Source organism: Hippichthys cyanospilos, chromosome 16, assembly GCF_059441005.1.
Source record: "Hippichthys cyanospilos isolate Australia breed blue-spotted pipefish chromosome 16, RoL_Hcya_1.0, whole genome shotgun sequence".
NCBI classification, from domain to species: Eukaryota; Metazoa; Chordata; class Actinopteri; order Syngnathiformes; family Syngnathidae; genus Hippichthys; species Hippichthys cyanospilos.
In genome coordinates, this window is record NC_142384.1 from 17,084,305 (window position 1) to 17,103,808 (window position 19,504).

The 19,504-nt window shown below is 41.5% G+C and overlaps 1 protein-coding gene across 1 annotated transcript in view; it reads left to right on the forward strand.

Annotated features, from left to right (window-relative positions):
* Positions 1-4,068: 4,068 nt before the first annotated feature.
* gcgra (glucagon receptor a) overlaps positions 4,069-19,504 on the forward strand; it is a 33,416-nt gene continuing 17,980 nt past the window's right edge. Inside the window, exon 1 of the mRNA XM_088437409.1 lies at positions 4,069-4,312. The gene's annotated coding sequence lies outside the window, so the exon portion shown is untranslated. The remainder of the gene's footprint in view (positions 4,313-19,504) is intronic.

Consider the following 19,504-nt stretch of genomic DNA (forward strand, 5'->3'; position numbering starts at 1 on the left):
GAAAATGACTTGTGTTATTTAAGCGGGGCTGTCAAGCAGGGGACACTTTTCATCGAGCTCTCGAGGGAATCCGTATGGCTCAAAAAACAAAGACGGTTCGCCAATAAAGCAATAAAAGAGAACAAGAAAGAAAATACAACAAACGTGTGGCTTGTGGGCATTGTGTGTGTGTACATACTGTGTGTGTATATATATATATATATATATATATATATATATATATATATATATATATATATATATATATATATATATATATATATATATATATATATATATATATATATATATATATATATATATATATATATATATATCTATATATATAAGTATAAAAAGGGCTAAAGTAGGTCATCTCAATGTTAGCGACGCAAACGTATTTGCTCCTCAGATGGCCGCCTGCTGACGATTGCATTTTCGCTTCTGTTCTGCCCCGTGGGGCTTTTCTGCCACATTCCGGTCATTCAACCTTGTTTGTGAGCAAAGTTCAAAAGAGCGCATGTGTTTTTCAAAGAGGAGACGCGAGGATCGACCGAGCCGCAGACGATTGAAAGAAAGCGCAGCTTATTTGACGGGCGTCGTCCCTCGAGTGCCGACTCGGGTTGGAGTGTCACCGAAATCTGCGGCGGGAGAAACGCGGCGCTTGGGGGGCATCCAAGACAATCCTTTTGGACTGCCACTGGTAATCAAGTATAGTAAGATTACTAGGAACTAGTATACTGGGAAAAACGGCAACCCCCCCCCCCAATCCCATTAATCCCATGTGCAGCTATAGTTCTCTGGGACTAATCGATTCTGAACACGTTTACGCAGTTCTTGGAGGTGGGAATGGGAAATTGTGCTTGGATGAAGGTAGTTAAAGCTACGTTTTCTAAAAAAAAAAAAATACAAAAATAAAAAATACAGTGATGCTGGCGACCTGCAACTCAAGTAACAAGAAAAAGAAGAAAAAGATATTTTTTTCCAATTACTAGATGGAATAAACGGTCAAAAAAAGAAAAGAAAATGATTCTAAGAATATTTGATCGCCGCAGCCCTCTAACAAACATCATAAAATATCGATTTAAAAAAAAGATTCATATAACATACCAATGAAATGGAAATGCTTTTAAATTCCGCGAAAACAAACTATGCTCCTGATTTAGATCTTTCATAGAATATTTTCAACATTTTTTCCAATGTTTGTAAATAATTTAAAAAAAGATAATTAAATAATACTTAAACAATAGTTGAATATTTTTTTATTGCTTTACTTTTTGAATGTCTAACTTTGCAGTTATTTATAAATATTGTACCCTGAAATGCTGGTATACATCTAAAAAAATGGATATCAACCTTTTTGAATTCTGTAAACCCCCTTTATTTGTATCTATGCTCCTGTTTAATCACTCTTTCATTGGAGCTTTATTAACATATTTAGGTTTTGAAAAAAAATCATAATCCTAACTCTAAAAAAAATGAACGAATAAATAAATACATCCATCACCGGGTGGATTTTTGCCTGATCGCCATCGCTACCAGGTGCACAAAGTGGGTTGAACTTTAAACCCAGGTTTGATTTTACAATTAATTTGCTTTTAATCTGAAAAGAAAAACATCATGTTTCTGTCACGGAATGAAAAGTATTTGAATGTCTGACACCTGAAAAAAAACAAACGCTGTTATCACATTCCTCCTGAAGAATCACCTTTACAAAAAAATTGAAAAACATATGTTGATAAAGCATTTGTACAGTTTCCTGTTTAATCACTATTTCTTGGGATCTTTACTCATTGAGGTTTTTTGGGAGAAAAAAGGCTTATAACCCTAACCCTAAAAAGAGCAACGACAACAACAAAAAGTGTGATGACCATATTTTTGCCTGAAATTGCTTTCATCGCTACCAGGTGCGCCCAGTGAGTTGAACTTGAAACTCAGGTCCTGGAATTACAGCTCTGAATTGAACGCCGGCAATTTTGCGAGAGCAAAGGAGGCTCACGAGTACCGCGGCCACTTTCCACTCGGTTCATCCAATCTCCGAAAAAAAGCCAAAATTCAGTTTGACGTTTTGGGGGGGGCCATCGGGCATGAGTCAGCGGCCAATCCGCGGCGAACAACAATTCCCGGCACGTTAAAATTGCCGCTTCCTCATTTTGGGCTCGCTCTGGAAAACAAAATGACCGCGGGATGTGGAGATGGGCCGCAGGAGCGCAATGGAAGCCCGCGGCGCTCAAGGGACAGAAAAAAAAAAACCAACACAAGCGTCCGCAGCACAAAGTTTACTTAGCCGGCTGACTATTTATGAAACAAAGTTTAGTGACCTCCGCTTATCAAGGACACACTCATGTCCATACATACACACGCATTGCTTACTGCAGGAGTAATGAGATCAAATAAATGAACGAAAAACAAAAGTGATGTTCCAGCAACATGACTTCATTGGCCAAATTGTGGTAGGAGGCATTTATCTACTCAACTCCATATGGAGAAGGCATTTACTTTCGATACAGCGCAAAGGTTATCACGCCATGTTGGTGAAAGAAAATGAATTCCCTGACGGCGCAAGGATCTCAACTTGTGTTTCCCCATTGAAATGAGCGGAAATGAAAATAATCTGTTCCACGCCGCCCTCCCATTTTTTTTTAAGTTAAATAGCACTATTGCAGACATATCTGTGAGTTGCACGTCTAGAAATACCAAATAAAAAATGTCATGGCCGGGACGCTCACCTGTTTGCTGGGGTCGGTCAGGTGATGCTCTCAAGCTGAGCCCCGAGACGCCGCGATGTCATTTTCAGTTGACAGCAAGTGGTAGCGCAAGGAGAAATGGCTTCCCCCTGCCATGGATAATAACGGAGTGTTCATATTTCACAAAAGCAATAATAACCAAAATACCGTGTTTCGGACTCATGGGGGAACACAGAAATGAAGACAGAAATGTACGTTTTTCTTTTTTTTCCTTAATTTCCCATTAAAGCAACTGCAATGTTTATTTTAAAACCCAGTTGCACTTCCTAAATGTTTTTATATTTCACATCTATTTCTATTGTTGTTGTAAACCAGCCACCATAAAACTATAATACTTAAGGAAACGCCCATTTATTTTCATTGATTTATTTATTTATTTATTTTATTTACTGTCGTGAATCAGTAATTTTATGACCAATTTAAGTTACTAGTTTTACTTATAATACTGTTGTTTTAATTGCCTAAAGGAATCATAGAAAATGTTGTCATATAAAATTATACACTTATTATAATTTTATTATATTTTTCTCCTTCAATGAGAACACCTTTAGATGATTATTGAACGTTTATTCACAGAAGATGGCTCAAAGGTGTAAAACTGAAAACTGTGCCTCATTTTTCTGTTATATGACAAACACAGTAGACTAAGATAGCATGCTAACAACTGTAAGTTAACATGCTAATCGCTAGCATAAGTGCTAGTTCAAATGCTAACCGCTAGTTTTCTTAACTGCTAATCATAAATAAACGTATTTCTAATTGCTCTCCAATACGAACTGAAAATGAATGACCCCCTATTCATATATCACGCAGATCACACACTATAGCTGTGCATGGTTAAGGACAAGAAGCGTCTTAAATTTCTTGCGAGTGCTAAACAGGAAGTGCTTCGCGCAACAATATCCGCTTTCTTTTTCACAACAAAACTTTTTTTTTTTTTGCTGTTTAAATAAAGCAGTTCTGTAACCATAGATAACATAAATAAACTTTATATGGATCTTCAAAAGGGCGAATATGTTTTGTAAACAGAACAACTACTGAGCGAAAGCCCCAAAATTGTATAAATTAATAAAATTTCATCCGGTACAATTAATCATAAGAGTTTAGGCCTGCAAATATAAATCAACCGCGGTCCACAAATCGTGGATTAGACTGAGAAGTGTACCTAATCACGTGGTCACTGAGTGAGCACATTACGTGGTCAACTTACACAATTAACAAACCACTTAGCGATCGAGCGCACGCACGCACACGCACTAGATAAATAACACCCCCCTCCCGTGACGTCACAAGAGTACAAGGAGCGCGTGCGGCGTGGGAGCGAGCCTCCGGTGGCATGACATCAGGCACGGGCACACATCCGCGCCGATGATCGTGTCCTCTTGACAGCGAGCTTCCAAAATGAAACTTTTCACTTGGCGCGACCGCGCAGGACGATAAGTGATTCTCGGGAGAAGTGGGGGCCACCAAAGCAACTTTTGGATTTAAAAAGGAGGGAGCCGCTCTCGTCTTTCTCGCCACACGCGCTTCGCGATGAGACGGACCGACGCGGAACCGAGCGGCCGCAGCCGAACCCTCCACAACCGGTAAGTACTTTGCGTGTGTGTGTGTGTGTGTGTGAAGATGTGTTGATTGTGTTCTTCATGAAGTTGATGCGATCGCTGGTATGTTGCCTGCCGCTCAAATGCGACGTCGATTTCTTGTTTATACGACATACTGAGCGTCCTTTTATTAGGTACACCTGCGCAGTCTATAAATGTTGAAAACATTTCTATTCTGCAACTGACTGATGCTATAAGTTCGTTTGATTGTTTATTATTGTTGTTGCTACATTCGGGAGCTGAATGTGAGTAAAAAAAAAAAGGGGGGGGGCTCTTCTTATCGACTGTAAATAAGTACTGCTATAAAATCCGTTGTAAAGTTCCTATTAAAATGAAGAATTACCAGTTGAAACACTTTAACATTCTAACCCTTTTCAAGCTCAAACCATAACTTAAATAACCAATATTAAATATAACGAGGGCTCTGCCCCCCCCCCCAAAAAAAAAGAACACATAAGAACCATAATTCTCATCAAGCACAATTCAAAATCAATGTAAAATATCCCCAAATCGATATTATAGGACATGTAGTTTTGTGGAAAAAGGCAAGTTCCTTACAAGTCAAAACTTAATCATTATAAAGTGACTTGTAATAATAATTGTAAAAATAAAATAAAAACAAACACATTGTCTCTTTTTGTCCTTCTTTCTTGCAAAAGCAGATGCAGGTAGTACGATGATTCTTTGCGCAGCTATAGATTGAAGCAGAAAAATCCTTAAAGGGTTTGAAATCAAAAATTGATTCGGAATCAAATTGAGGGCCCAAAAAATGGAATCGACTCATCCCACACATTGCATTGAGGTTTTCTCACTAAAAATGTCTGTATACATCATTTTGGGGGTCGCAAATACGAATGAAAGCGAACATGAATTTGCAATCAAATGGTACGATTGTTTGATAATCAATACAATTACAAATGAGCGCAATTTTCAGTCTGACCCAATAAAATCCAGTTTGTGAAGCCCAAGTCAACCCAAAGTGTTTTCGTTACACTGCATTCTGACTAATATTATGTTTATGAAAGCAAATCTAAGTAGCGAAATCCACCTGTTTTATCCAGCCATTTGGTCACCGGCTGTCGCCTGAAAATGACATCACAGCTGCTCAAGTAGCAAGCAAACACAGCTCACCTGTTTTCTGAATGTGGTCATGTGACCTTCGCCAGCTGAGCTGCGATTGAGCAACCGCGATGTCATTTTTAGTTCGGTAAGAGACAAACTGGCCGGCCGCCTCCTGAGATGGATCAAAACAGGTGGATTTTTCAACTCAACTCATTCAATGCCAAAGACGTATTTTTACGTCTTTAATTCATTTTTGTGAATCCAGACATTCGATCGTATGTACTCATCGATATTGTTTTTCAAGTGTTTGGCTAAAGGCTAAAATGTTTGGTCCTGAATGAATTACGTATGTAAGAAATTCATTACTTTAAGTACTAAAGTAATTGTGATTTTTTATTAAGTTCTAAAGTCATCAATTATTCAAGGTAATAGAGTAGGAATGCAATTTAATTATTTAGGCATGAAAATACTGTAATCGCCGATTTTAGGCGCTCAAACAGTGATATCGATTACATCCTTGAGAGATTTCTAAAGTACCAAAGAAATGGATTACTTTTGAAATTACCAAAGAAATCGATGACTTTCCTTCATCATTTCTCAAGTACTAAATATATCGGTTACGTCATTTCGTACATCGCTGCCTAAAATCACTGATTACTCCAGTACTCTTGTACCTACAGTAATCGATTACTTTAGGACTTATTACAGAAAGTAATTCAGAACTTCATTGTGTAGTACTCCTATGTATGTCATATATGTTTGTCATGTTTAGACCAGCGGTGCTGCATAAAAGATATTCTCGTAAACTGTACTTCCCCTTTAAGCAGACAAAACTGCGCTGTCGAGTTCAGACCATTTTTGAGCACAGCCAATGCATCAATCATTTGTCAGATGCTTTATTGGATGGGATTGCATATTTAAGACTAAAATACCGACAAACAGATGTGCGCCGTGTCGAAATAAGTTTTTGAGCTTTATAAACGAGCTTTGCGGCAGCAGCGACAGATGGAATTAAAGTGTTGCTCGTTGGCTAACTTCAAGAAAAATTGGCTAGCGCCTTTGGGGGCTATCCCTGACTCATCCAGCAGATGGCACTTTGTTTTGCCCCCAGCATGTATTTGGTAGCAGTCACGAACTAGATGCCCCATCATCATTGCAGTGTGTTAACGCAAGCGATTTCTTCATCGTTTCTTCCCTGGTTTTTTAATTCATCACATGAGAATGCGTGACTGGCATACGCTAACCGCTATTAAAGCGGTCGCGTCTGGTGTGAATATTGTACAAACATTATTGCAACATAATGAGACTCCGGGCTTAGCTGCCAGCCGGCTTTTTTTCTTGTTCGGATTCGATTTACTTTGATTTTTGATTCTACTCACTGCTATTCTTTGGATTTGTTTTCATGGGAATAATGTTACTATTTCATTTTCCCCAGGGGATAAGTTGTGGATCTATGCGGTGTATATCTTGTTCTGATGGATCCAGCCACATTGATTTTTATTTTTTTTTTTAAAGATATTCAATGGGCAAAAAAGACTCACCGGCACAGCTCGAGAAACGAGAGGCACGGCGTGCTTGCTTCAAGCTGTTTATTTGTTACTCTTACCTTAGGTTTGTAGTAAACTGACACAAAACAAAATACATGTTAATTAAACAAAAATATTCAAATAAACCACTAGCTTGTGGTATTTAGCCTCACTTCGCTAAGTTCCAACCAAAGTCTTGCCGCTTACTAATATTTGATTCTTTAATATAGTCATTCATCATGACTTGCTATTTTATAATAAATATGAAGAAAAAAGCGCTGCCTGGCCTCAAGGAAATAGGAGCGCTAGCAACACAAAGCATGAGCAAACAAGCAAAAAGAAGCTATTGCTGCTACGTTGCAAGCATGACTTATTGCAAAAAGAATGTGCAATTGATTACAAATCCAAAAGAGACGATTAAAAAAATGTCGCTCATTCAGGTTTTGCTTTTGTTTTTGTATGCTGGCTTGCCGGGTTGTTCGAAACAAACGCTCGAAGTAAATTCTAGTATCTCGCAGCCCGCATCAATGGACTGAAATCAACACATACTGTAAATATATAAATAGCAATGAACTATGCAAGACACGGAGCCGTTAATTAAGCGCTGAGTCTTAACAATACAAGTAAATAAACGGGGCCCCAGTCATGAGCCAGTGTCCTCAATTGAGGCAGTAAACAGTCTAATTGATGATGGGACAAAGGACCTCCTGAAGCGCTCAGCCCAGGAGCAAACGGAGAATAGATATTTTGCTCATTATAAAGCCTGAAACAACGGCTACTTTAACACACGCAGAGCAGCCACACAAAAATGAGACTACAGCGATACTCAAAGGCAGGCGGATAATCTTTCGGCTCTGTGAGAACAACAAATCAAATTAGGGATCTTCCATACTAATGTATACCATTCATTATACATATACACACATACACACATACACATGTATATATATACACACATACACATGTATATATATATATATATATATATATATATATATATATATATATATATATATATATATATATATATATATACTCTTAAATGATTCAACCTTATACAGTAACTGTACCGTTATCCCTTCCCATCCCTTTGGCTGTAGTCTCACAGAGAGCCATCATATTAGCAGCGCCCGGAAGTCTAATTAGAGTGGAGCCTGTAGCTGACCAAACGTGATAACAATCAGAGATTACACTTGAAATTGCAATTTCAGCCCACTGGCCGTATGTTTGACGCCAATGCCTTAAGTCAAACACACAGGCTAACCTGCGCAAGCTAAAGCTAACCAGCTTCCCGGCGAAACGTGCCCACGCTTTTGAATTTTGTTGCTTACTTCGTTGCTACAGCGAGCTAGCCAAGGAGGAATTTTCATTTCCATTTTAGTCTAGCAGTGTTTGGACTCCTGATTGGAGTCAATTGGACAGCGTCTCCAAGTTCATCTCGTCCTAGTCCGCCACGGCTAATATCATTAAGCCCGTTAAGCACGCAAATAAATGAGGCGCAAATGTAGACGCGGTGAAGGGAAGCGTCCGTGCGGCGCCCTCTGGTGCGCTTCATGAATGAGTGATGCGTGTTTTCTTAAGTGGCGATCGGCGCCATGCGCGAGCGCCTGCATGCATAGCAAATGAGCACGAGAGCTCTTTGCGTGTCGTTTTTATTCCGCCCGGGCCCTCGCGGGACTAACGGCTTGTATTACGTGAAAGCTAGACAGACTTGGCAGGTGACATGTTTGATTACATTTGTTTGCATGTCGGGAGAGACTCACCGTTTGGACCGCTCGGGCGCCGAAAGGGGGTGGAAGTGAAAGTGCGTTCTGTTGTTTGCGTTTTACATAGTCGTCATTCACGTGGTCAGCATGGCCGCGGGCTGGAAAAGATGGAAGCGGAGCGTTGCGTGACATTAACCTCTCTCGTGTTTTCATGTTACGTAGAAAAAGAAATGTAGACGAAAACCTCTATCAAGGTTTTTTTATGCGATTATAAAGCCCAAATTTCAAGCGTGGTAACAATTTGTAGCTTAATAAGCAGCATTGCCGTCCGATGATTAGAAGAGGCGGTGAAAAAAACTCTGGTAAAAGTCACTGATCCCACAGAGCGGAGAAAATACAAAATACAGCAGAGACGTCCAATTTTTTTGTTCCCTCCGAGGGCCACGCTCAGAAAGACGGAAGCTTGCAAGGGCCGCTTTGATTTTTTTTTCCCGCTTCAATTTATCAAGCGCGTCAAATTCAATAAATCGTTTGCGTGCGTTTTCGCAAAATCGGGCTTGCGTCTCAGGAAATGAAAACTGACATCATCTACACGTCATTCCCTTTCAAATAATATACACACGGAGGTAGCTCAAAATCAAACACAGGTCCAACAAGTTGAAATCCTTAGTTATGAAAGAAACGCATGTAAAGTTTTTGCTCATTGAATTCTTTATTTCATACACTTCAATTACAATTTGAGCTGCTGAAAGTTGAGACCTTAAAGATGATGTTTTGGTTGAAATCCCAAAATGGACATCTCTGTCCAAAGTTCCTATTTTCATCACTAACGCAAATCTGATCTCTGTGGCTTAAGTCAAATCAAATATAATGACAAATTTTCACAAGAGATTCTGGGATTCCTACAAAGGAAACCTTCAAGGTCCGTCTTTTTTGAGACCTGTATGAACACATGTTCTTTTTCGGAGACATAAGTCTGATTTTGTAAAACATTTATGAGCATCACAAATAAAAAATAAATAGAATAAAAGCATAGTTTCAGGAGTGCAGTCGTTTTTTTCAGCGTGTTTGTGTTTTGTTGTTATTCAGAGTTTGAACGGCTCGAGTGGTTTCTGAGGCTGTCGGATCGTCTTTTTATAGCCCTGCGTGAACGCTTTGTCTTTTTCAGAGACACGGAATAGAAATGACAATTTCACAGGAGCGCAATCATTGTTTTTTTCCTGAATATTCTTTTATTGTTATTAGCTGGGGGGAAAAATGCTCTCTGAGTCTGTTTGTCCGTCTTTTCTGAGTCCTGCACGAACACGGCGAAGCTTTGACACACTTTGCGGAGGTACATGACTCGATCGGGCTTTGGCGAAGGATCTCATTAAGTCGGCGGCGCTTTAAAAGGTCGGAGTTAAAAGCAGCAGCTTGTTGCCGAGGCCGCCGGAGAAAAGGATGATGATAAATGGCTCGGCTCCCGTCGCATTCGACATTGATCGTTTTCACCTGTTTTCCCGCCGACGCCTTGTCAGGTTCGTTCGTTGGGAAAAAAACAGACGAAAGAAACGCCGGCGGAGGCAAGCGGCAGAACACAAAAGAGTGCGGAGACGTAAGAGATGTCAGTCAAGAGATGGTGGAGGGGAAAGGTGGCGAGCGCCACCGTGTACGCCGCGGGCTGAGCGCCAAACATTAGGAAGCCGGGAAGCTGCTAAGAATAGCCCGCCACTACAAAGAGCTGTCACTCTGGATTGTAACAGAGTGCCGATAAGGGTCCATAAGGGTGATGGTGCCGCCGGGCGCTGGCGGCTCACAACACCTTTTACGCACACGCGCGTTTTATCAAAAGAGATACGGCGCTAGCTGCCGGGAGCCACGGTTACAATAGTTTGCCGTTTTCCGCTGGAGTTACTTTTTGTTTTTGCAAACCATGAATGGACAACCAAACAATCGTTCGAGTCGATTAATCGTTTCCAGACTTAAAATTGCCCATCTCCTCGGAATCTTAACAGTTAATAGTACCGGATTACTTTAATCCTTCGTGGAAAAGTCGATGAAACATTTTCGAACATTTACATTTACAATAATAAAAAAAGGGTGACTGCATTTTCTGCACAAAAAACTTCAGTTTTTAAGAAAGAAATACTAAAACATGTTTTTAACATCCGATTCATCGACTAAATATCGACATCGACGGAATAATCGATTGATAAAATCATCATTAGTTATTTTTTATCTTCGATTACTAAGGTTTTAATTTGTTTTCAAGCAGGGTGTGAAAATGCTTCGTTTGAGTTTGAGTTTTCATAAAATACGGAATATCTGTCGAGCGCAAGACGAAAAAAGGAGGTGTGTGTGTGTGTATACGTACACACACACACACACATTATATATATATATATATATATATATATATATACATATATACATACATATATTTATTTACAGGGGGTTAGAGTTAATGCAGTTAATGCATGTAACTTTGACAGCCCTAATTTCTATGCATATATTAGGGTCGTCAAAGTCACAAAGCATGAATAAACTTAGCCATAATTACCTTGACGCGAGAACATATCGCAAGCACCAGTGTAGCAAAAATCCGCGGGCAACGGGCCTATCAGCAATTACCAGGCTAAATGATTCATTTTATTCATCAGGGGACGACTGCAGTTGGAACGGCCCGGCGTCCCATTACTTCTGACCACACAGTCGACTTGCACTCCCGTTCTCAGTGGCGTACTCTCTCTTTCACTCTGTCATGTAAAGATCAGTCATGCAGCGCAGTCATAACGGATTTAATGGAGACGGCCGCTATAAAAGGCCGTGAGCGAAAATGAGCCGGGCGGCGCTGTGGATTTCACACAGGCAATTAGCGCTACTCCTCCGGGGGCTACTTAAAGGGGCATTAATGGGAATAAACAGTCCCGGGTGTCACGCTTTCAAAACACGCCCGGAATGACCTGCCGCACGTTTCCTCTCCAGCTGCCCGAGACAGCTTTAACACCGTCGCAATAAAAATGACACTTGCCAGATTTCGTCTCAACACTTTCCTTTCCGCTACCTGTCATGGTGAGGCCTCAGCACTTCTGCAAATTCAAATCGCTGTGGGCCAGAGCCACATTTTTTTCAATGGCGTACCCCATGTGGATCGTTTTTTTTAACCCCCGTGTCGTATTTGGTGCGCTCCTTTGATATTTTACACCCGAGGCATTTCACATCAAAGAGAAAGCATTGAAAGGAAACACCAGGGGGCTGAAATTTCACCCAGATGCTGACAACATGTCAAAGTTCAACATGGCGGTGATAGCACAAGCAGGGATTTGCCATATTTTGGCGAAAATACTGTGAAAATGATCCGGGGCAAAAATGAGCCCAAAATGGTCAAAACAGCACAAACGACACAAAACATACAGGTATCTCAAATGCACATAAAATTTGAAGTCTCCATTGAAGGCAAACGAATGACGGCCCCAAGAAAAGATCTAATCATTTTGTCCATGTACGAATTTGGACTGCGAACAATTTCCGCAGGAAACGTCTCCCGCCTATTGAATCGACATCGACTCCCGCGTCGCCGGCGGCCACTCTTAAACGGACCGTTTCTTTTTAGACGGGCACGTGCTGGCCTAAAGGGATAAGTTTCAAGTTTATTACATCTTCCTCCTCAAGTGTGAACCGAGCCGTTTTCCGAGCAGAGAGCGAAACCTCTTCAAGTAAGCTTCAAAACAAGCGCTTATCCCGCCCCCTAGCCCAGAAGGAAACCCAATTACGGATATGCTCTTTTATAGCTCGATAAAAACCACACTTGGAGCTCTAAATGAAATGTAAACATGAAGCGGTTCCCTATAAAGGGCTCTTAATTCAAAATAAAATAAATAAATAATAATAATGTGGGGTCAAAAGTTTGACATTTTGGCCTGATGAGTTTGGTGTTTAGGAACCTAAATGAGTTGACAATTGCTTTTCTTCAGTGTCAGGTGTTCCAATACTTTTGTCCGGAAAGCACCCGTCGCGGCAATAGTATCTATGGTGCTACCGCTAGGATCGGTCGATACGGCCGAATATCCATTTCACAATATTAATTCGGTCTCTTGCACGGACAAAACAAAAACACAGCGGCCCTGCGCTGTGAAAAGGCAGCATGAAGATGCTTGTAGCTAGCATGGAAAAAAGTTAGCTAAGCGTCAAGCATTCCCCAGCAGCAAGCTTTAAAAAAACGTGCTTTCTTCAGCTAAAAGTGAGCTATATCACTTAAATATCGTCTTGGTGTTTCCAAGCAGCGGATTCATGCTAGTTTAGCCGTTAGCATAGCTTCGCCAGCTCCTCCTGTTACTTAAGCATATTTATTTAGCAATACTTGTCAAAACGATAGCTTATTCCGCGCCAAATAGTAAACGATTTGTGACTTATGAAAGGACAGCGTTAAAAAGCGCGTAGCTAGCGTAGCGCAAGTTAGCTTAGCGCTGAGCATCGGCGGGCTAAGAAAGAAAATACTGGTCAATTTTTTGGTCCAAACGAGGACTATGATTACACTTACATCTTAATGTTAAGTTTGAAAATATTTATTGAAAATGAAAGTATTTTTACAGTAGTACGCCGCTTAGGTGGTGGGTTCCCACGCAACGGTTCCCCATTTGGAACGGCCCATCCAAGCGCGTGTGTGAAGTTCCAGAAGCAGAGACGGAACCCAGAACATTCCATCAGGAGAGCGCGGGCTGCCTGGGTGGCTGCCAGCGGCGCTACGTACCTTCCTGCCCATGCGAACAAACGTAGTGTTGTAATGGCGCCTGAGCTGCAGTGGGAAACGCTCAAATTAATCAAGCTGACAGGCCCCAAAAAAAAAAAAAAACGGCGTCCTCATATCAGAGTGGGTCAAAGGGATTCTTTTTTTTGACTCAGCTTGTGTGGTTCACCAGTCAGACGACATCACCGACAGCTGCCGTAAAGCGGCGGCGTGGAAGAAAAGCCAAGAGGCAACCGAGCGGCTGCGCTTTGGAGAGCGGCCAATCGCAGAAACGCTCCGATCACATCCTTCCTGTGACTTCATCTCTTCAAGATTCACGAGGGGACATTTAAGATGACAAAGTCCAGTGCGGTCTTCATTTCGCAGGAAAACAAAATGATGTCGCTAGAACTCTCTCATGTAGTCGGCGTGAAATATTAGAAATAGTTGTCAGTGTGATACCTAATGTTCTAAACATGACACGACACATGAACTCAATCACCGCCAATGAAGGCTTTAGACCTCAAAGATACATTTTAACTGGAGTGACAGCGAAAGGGCCGATAAATATACAGGAAGAGTAGTTTTCTTTTCAAATGAAAAGTAAATGAATTGGAACATGAAACAACTTACTGCTAAATTGTGATAAAGTGACTCCTTTGCAAAATGTTGATTTTATTTTGATATGTTTTATTACTAAGAACTAAGAATGAACAGAAAGTTGGATTTTCTCCAAAAGAAACTAAACTATCGACGGAGAGCGGGACAAGAACCGATGTGCCCTTGAGGGAACCGCACCAGTGAAAATCCATCGGAGTCTTAAAAGGCTCAAATGTAACACATTTTATTCACGCAGCGTTGATTCGGTTTCGCCGAATTGTTCCGTTTCTCTGGCAAATCCGCGCATGCGACGCCGGCGAATAAAGCGCATCCACGCTTCGAATGGCTCACCGACGGGCGCGCAAACCGCGCGCTGGAGCGCATCCTTCCAGCCGAATGAAAGAAAAAAAAACAAAAGCTAAAACAAATGGCGTTTTGTGCGCGCTGCGTTGCGCTAATCGAATGGCACTTGAACCTTGACCGGCGTTATCTCCAAAGGAAGTCGGGGGGATTTGATGAGCGCGGATCGGACCAAAGCAAAAAGAGCGGAGAGAAAAGCAAAAGCGTGTCGCGTTCTTTCCATCCCCTCTGCTGCTATCGATTTGTACGCCGTAAATCGTTGCGGCCTTTCCGCGCGCTGGAGAGGAATTTCAACTCCCGAAAGGGCCCCGTGATTCACGCCGCCCGCTAGGCCGGACGTCGAGCGAACGCCAAGGCCGGCGTTTGAACGCCGCGTGCGCTCGGCGGCTGCCGGGCGAGTGGGCGGGTCATCAGTCGGTTAATCGCATCAGCCGTGCTCACTCTTGATTGGGTTGATTCCGCCTCGAGCGAGTTAGCGCGACTGATGTTTCCGTCATCTCAACCCGCTGACCTCCAGGCCCCCCCCACCCCCCCCACACACACACGCGCTTGACATCTCCAATAAAACGCCGATCCCGAGCCGAGCGTCTAAATCCACCCATAACTTTTCGTTATAAGGCAGGCCTCGCAAAGTGCCAGAGGATTCTTCGAGGCCGCTTTAAGTAGCGACATATGGATCGATGGCTTTCCGCTTTCGCTCCATTAACTCGTCCTCGTTGCGCAATCGCGGGCGTTGACAGATACGCCGCCGCCGCACTCGCACGCCATGTTCGGAAATCTGTTCCGAGCTGGTTCTTGCGAGAACTTTGAGGAATTTCATGCGGGGGAAAAAATGGAACGTACTTCAGTCATGGACAACCGCTATTTACTATATTCTGCAGCATATCAGCGGGGGTACGAAAAAACACTTCGGGGTACGTGAGAGCTTCTCAGGGGAAACCATTGAATACTTTTAACGACAACTGACGAGAACTATTGACGGGGAGCGGGTATTCTTTCCACGGTGTATTTGTCATTCGCCGGCAGAAGTGGTCACCAACAGATGTCCACTTTGCAAATGAACGACAAATGACGAGAGCTAAAAAAAATTAAATACCGCATTTTCCGCACTATAAGGCGCACCTAAAAGCCTTAATTTTTTTAAAAGGCTGATGGTGCGCCTTATATATGGAAAAAAGTTTGAAAATATGTCATTAGTTGAGGGTGCGGCTTATAATCCGGTGCGCCTTATACATGGAAAAAAGTTTGGGAGTATGTCGTTAGTTGAGGGTGCGGCTTATAATCCGGTGCGCCTTGTACATGGAAAAAAGGTTTGAAAATATGTCATTAATTGGGGGTGCGCCTTATATGTGGAAAAAAGTTTGAAAATGTCATTAATTGAGGGTGCGCTTTATAATCCGGTGTGCCTTATATATGGGAAAGAGTTTGAAAATATGTCATTAATTGGGGGTGCGCCTTATATGTGGAAAAACGTTTGGAAATATGTCATTAATTGGGGGTGCGCCTTATAATCCGGTGCGCCTTATATGTGGAAAAACTAAGATATGTCATTAATTGAGGGTGCGCCTTATAGTGCGGAACATACAGTAAAAAGAAGACAAACTCAGAACTGATGGAAAAAAAAATAAAGTCATGAGTGGAATTGCATCTGTCCCTCATTGGTAGAAGCGATCACCGACGGCCGCCCGTTTTGCCGACGCGCGACAAACGATGAAAAATCTATGGAAAGCAAAAGAACTAAGAATTGAGATAACCTAGGTTTTTGTCCGGAAAAAAAAACGACAAAAAAAACTAATCAAAGGAGAGTGGCTTTTCCTCCGTTGTATTTGTCGGTGACCAACGGACGTCCGTTTTTCTGACCGACAACAAAAGATGAAAGCTCGAAGAGGAAAAAAAGAACTAAAAAAGTAAACGATTGACAGAAAGCGGATTTTCCTCTATCGTATCCGTCGTTCGCTCGCAGAGGTGGTCATCAATACAACAAATAAAAAAAATGATGAATCTCCCATAGGAACTGACCAAAACCCTCTTTCCTTTTGTCGTTTTTTTGCCGATAAAGGACAAAAGAGGAGACTCTTTAATTCCGACGTTTTCATAAATCAAGACTTTAGGCTGGGAAAACGTTCCACCTCATTGAAAAAACCGCCGCTTAAAATCCACGCACGAGAAAATCTGCCAAAAACTCCTGCACGCCTTTACGTAAAAAAGAAAAACACAACAGGTAACCGTCCAATCAACAGCCTCCTTTCAAATGATGTCATTGCAACCGAATTTGATGGGAAGCGCCTGTCAAGAAAATATGACACTAAACTAACTGCCCTCCCGGAACAAGATAAGCACTGGGAGCGTATCAGTCATAACATAGACTGCAATTTCAATTGGTGACGTACGTCGCAAAAAAAGAAAGAAAAAAAAAAACATGAGAAGGAATGTCATTTATGTGTGCATGCGGCCACACTTGCACCATCTGAGCATAGACGTCCATTTTGAAGCATATCAATCATACGTGAAAGCGTATCCCTTAAGGGATTTTTATCTTTTTTTTTTTTTCCTCCTGGCTACGTGGGAAAAAAAAGTCGTCGTGAACAATGTGTGGTCTCTGGGAAGATATATTATATACAAGATTCTGTTTTTTATTATTATTTTTATTTTTCCCGCTGCGGCGCCAGCGCAGTTGATGCGTGACGAGCCGCAGCGGCACGAAGCGTCCGCAAAGAGAAAAAGACATTCCCACCGCTGGGGAGAAGAAACTCAGCCAGGCTCCGCTCACACATTTTTTTTTTTTTGGAACGTGCAGATCCTTAGAGGAAGAGAGCCGCAAAACATATGGAAAAATCAGGTCAAGCTGATGTTTGGATTGTGAGAAACGTCTAATGTAAAATGGATGTAACCCTGTGAATAGTTTTTTTTTCCAGCCAAGTAGTAAAGAGAAAACAAAATGACAACCCGAATATGGAATTTTACAAAATAAAAGCATGCAATTTTGCAACGGAGTCACTACGACAAAATTGTGCAATGAGTTGCTTCACGTTCCAATTAATCTGCTCTTAAATTGAAAAGAAACCTGTACTCTTCCTGTCACAGCATTACCATATTTTCCGCACCATGAGGTGCATATTCAGTGAATGGCCTTTTTAAAATTGTTGTCATACGTAGAGCGCACTGCATTATAAGGCGCGTAGAATAGAAGCTGGGGTTGCGTTATGCAACCACTAGATGGAGCTGCGCTAAAGGGAATGTCAACAAAACAATCAGATAAGTCAGTCAAACTTTCTTCATAAATAATCAATAAGAATAAAGATGATTTAAAGAAAGTACTATCTGAAGAATGGGCAAAAGGGTATAAATATATTAAATATATTATATAAATATATAGTGCCCAGAGATTGGCTGGCAACCAGCTCAGGGTGTCCCCCGCCTACTGCCCGAAGCCAGCTGAGATAGGCGCCAGCAAGCCTGTGACCCTTGTGAGGATAAGCGGCTATAGAAAATGGATGGATGGATATCAATATATATTTATATATATAGATATATAGTAAAATAATATAACTATGATTCAATTATGTATTAAACTCTTTTTTTTAATCAAACTGCAAACAAAGACCTTAAACTATATCGTTTTGTTGATTTAAAAATAGTTTCTTGATTTTTTTTTTTTTTTTTTAATAAAAGTGCACTTTCTTTTACGCCTGGTCCCCAGATAAATTGCTTCAAAATTGGAGCATATATAGCATATCAATTGTAATAAATACATTTATAACTGAAATCCTATCTACCCTCATATTTTACATAATAATATTAATAACAATCATATTAAATAGCGTTATGTACCATGTCAAGAAAAAAGACAAGAGGCTGCAAACAGCCCTGCTTTACTTCAAGAAAATGCCCCCCCCCCGCCATTATGCCGCCATTACTGTCCGCTTGTGCTGGAGGGTAAAAAGTTGCCTCGGTCGTGGCGTGTAAAAGTGACATCATGTCTGCACTCAGTTCAACACACCGTGGCTTGGAATGTTAAGAAAGATATAATTAGTCATGTTGACACAACAACACATTAGTGAAAGGGATTCTACCGTAAATTTCAGACTATAAGCCACGACTTTTAAACTTTGAACCCTGCGCTCTCCCCTAGTAGGTGCGGCCAGGCATGTTATTGTTGTGTTTGTGCAGTATTCTAACAATCAGGTTATGTCGATGTTATGCTAAGAATATGTCGGCGCCGCTCATATTTCTAAAAATGTTCAGTCTTGCTTGATAGCAACAGTATGGTTTTCTTTTCAAATCAAGAACAAATGAACTGGAAAATAAGGCGAAGTTGTGTATTAGTGCCTCCAAAATCCAAATCTAAAAGTGCTTTGCGATTTAGGGTACAAACTGTGAGTGTGTACGTGTGTGCGCGCGAGTGTACACTTCTCTGTTACTGCCTAATTAGCTTGTGTTTGCCAATGACATTATGACGTGGTCACTTTAAGACAGCCGCTTTTTTTTGAACGTATGAAAAACACTCATACGGCCAAATGTCTCGATCCGATTTTCCGACGTCGGCATAAAACGATGAATAACGAGGCGTGCGTGTGAACGCGTCCGCCTAAGAGCTGCCATCTTTCCGACTTTTTTGGCGTGGCTGTTAGAAAAAGGCCGATGAGGTGCCAGCGTTTTCTTGGAAATGTGAAAGGACTCACTGCTATAGATCGGGCAGGTTCGTTGACGTATTCGTTGACTGCCATTGACGGCTCCAGACGTCAACTGCAATGTCACTTTATGCCTTTAAGTACATTGGAGGCTCTACATATATACCGTATATAGAGAATATAATTGGATACATTAGATAAAGATGGTTCCAGCTGAATGGGCGTCGCCTGCGGGTACGTTCCTTCTTGCATGACCTGAATGACACGTGTGTGTCATGCGCATCGGGCCGCAGTTCACTGGCGTGTAAGGCTGCCGTCTTGGCCTCTGCTCTGGCTCCTTCGTCTGCTCCTTCTCATCTTGCCACGAGTGTGTGTGTGTGTGTGTGTGTGTGTGTGTGTGTGTGTGTGTGTGTGTGTGTGTGTGTGTGTGTTTGCACGCTGCCGTGACCTGAACTCATGTGTGTTTAATTCTGCCGTCCAAGTTGGGTCACTTGCGACGAGTGAACCCAAAGCTTGACATGGGAAAATAAACAGCTAACTACTAGCGGCCTTTTGGGTTTTTTTTTTTTTACAAAAACGGGATGTGA